The sequence below is a fragment of the Salmo trutta genome, chromosome 15, assembly GCF_901001165.1.
Source record: "Salmo trutta chromosome 15, fSalTru1.1, whole genome shotgun sequence".
Lineage (NCBI taxonomy): Eukaryota > Metazoa > Chordata > Actinopteri > Salmoniformes > Salmonidae > Salmo > Salmo trutta.
The window spans coordinates 40597316-40599551 of NC_042971.1; positions in this window are offsets into that span (position 1 = coordinate 40597316).

Sequence of the window (2236 nt, forward strand, 5' to 3'; positions counted from 1 at the left end):
CCCTGCCCCGAGTGGCCAGACTGCCCTGACTGTCCCGAGTGGCCAGACTGCCCTGACTGTCCCGAGTGGCCAGACTGCCCTGACTGTCCCGAGTGGCCAGACTGCCCTGACTGTCCCGAGTGGCCAGACTGCCCTGACTGTCCCGAGTGGCCAGACTGCCCTGACTGTCCCGAGGGGCCAGACTGTCCCGAGTGGCCAGACTGCCCTGAACGTCCCGAATTGCCAGACTGCCCAGACTGCCCCGAGCTGCCAGACTGCCCAAACTGTCCCGAACTGCCAGACTGCCCAGACTGCCTGGAACGGCCAGAACCTGAGTCGCCTCCAATATAGGTGGGTTGGGGAGGGGGGGTGTAGCACAGTGCCGTCGTTGACGGCAGCCACCCTCCCTTCCCTCCCTTTAGTAAGGGGGAATTTTTCTTTTAGGTATTGTTTGGGGATATTTTTTTTTTGTTTTTGTTTTTAAGGTGCTTCTGGGGTAGCACCTTTAAGGGGGGGTACTCTCACGTCCTGGCCAGTATATAAGGTTAATTGTTTGTAGTTTGGTCAGGGCGTGACAGAGGGTATTTGTTTTATGTGGTTCAGGGTGGTGTGTTTGGTTTAAGGGTGTTTGTTTTAGTAATTCCGGGTGTTGGTTTATGTTTAGGTATTTCTATGTGGAGTCTAGTATGTCTGTTTCTATGTCTGGTGAATTGGTGTTGGGACTCTCAGTTGAAGGCAGGTGTTTTCTATCTGCCTTTGATTGAGAGTCTCATAAATGAGGGTGTGTTTGTGTTTGTGAGGTGTGGGTGATTGTTCTGTGTTCAGCCCTAGGCTTTGCCAGACTGTTTGTTGGTTGTTCGTGCATTCTCGTGGTTTGTTATTTTGTATTCATTTTGGAAAGTTAATAAATCTCAAAATGAGCATACACGTACCTGCTGCATTTTGGTCCTCATTCACCGACGACAACCGTGACAGAATCACCCACCACCAAAGGACCAAGCAGCAGAGGAAGGAGCAGACGGCGTTCGAGGAGGACAAACGAGAGAAGTGGACTTGGGAGGAAGTTCTGGACGGGGCCGGACCTTGGCATCAGGCTGGGGAGTATCGCCGCCCGCAGTGGGAAATAGAAGCAGCCAAGGCAGAGAGGCGTTGGTACGAGGCCAGAGTGGACGCGCTGAAGGAGATGCACGAGAGGCACCCCCAAGAAATTGTTTGGGGGGGGCACACGGGTAGTTTGGCTAGGCGAAGGAAGAGCCGGAAGCCAGCTACCCGTGGTTATATGGAGGAGCGTATGAGGTGGGGAGCGCCATGTTTCGCTGAGAAGCGCAATATCTCACCCATACGCACGCACAGTCCGGTGCGAGTTATTCCAGCCCCTCGCAGGTGCCGTGCTAGAGCGGGCATCCAGCCTGGTAGGAGGATGCCTGCGCAGCGCATCTGGTCGCCGGTACGCCTCCGAGGACCAGGCTACCCAACTCCCGCTCTACGCACGGCTACCATCAAGCCCCTGCACAGCCCAGTCTGCCCTGTACGAGCACTCCGCTCGTGCAGGGCTACTAGTTCCATCGAGCCAAGGCGGGTTGTGCAGGAGGTAAGATCTAGACCGGCTGTGCGCCTCCATAGCCCTGGGTTTCCAGCTCCTGTCTCTCGTGCGGACCCGGAAGTGCGTCCACCCAGTCCGACTCGTCCTGTTCCCGCTCCCCGCACTAAACGGCAAGTGCGTAAACCCAGCCTCGCCAGTCAACAGTCGTCGGAGCTGCCCGCCAGTCAACAGTCGTCGGAGCTGCCCGTCAGTCAACAGTCGTCGGAGCTGCCCGTCAGTCAACAGTCGTCGGAGCTGCCCGTCAGTCAACAGTCGTCGGAGCTGCCCGTCAGTCAACAGTCGTCGGAGCTGCCCGTCAGTCAACAGTCGTCGGAGCTGCCCGTCAGTCAACAGTCGTCGGAGCTGCCCGTCAGTCAACAGTCGTCGGAGCTGCCCGTCAGTCAACAGTCGCCGGAGCTGCCCGTCAGTCAACAGTCGCCGGAGTGGCCAGACTGCGCTGACCTGCCGGAGTGGCCAGACTGCGCTGACCTGCCGGAGTGGCCAGACTGCGCTGACCTGCCGGAGTGGCCAGACTGCGCTGACCTGCCGGAGTGGCCAGACTGCGCTGACCTGCCGGAGTGGCCAGACTGCGCTGACCTGCCGGAGTGGCCAGACTGCGCTGACCTGCCGGAGTGGCCAGACTGCGCTGACCTGCCGGAGTGGCCAGACTGCCCT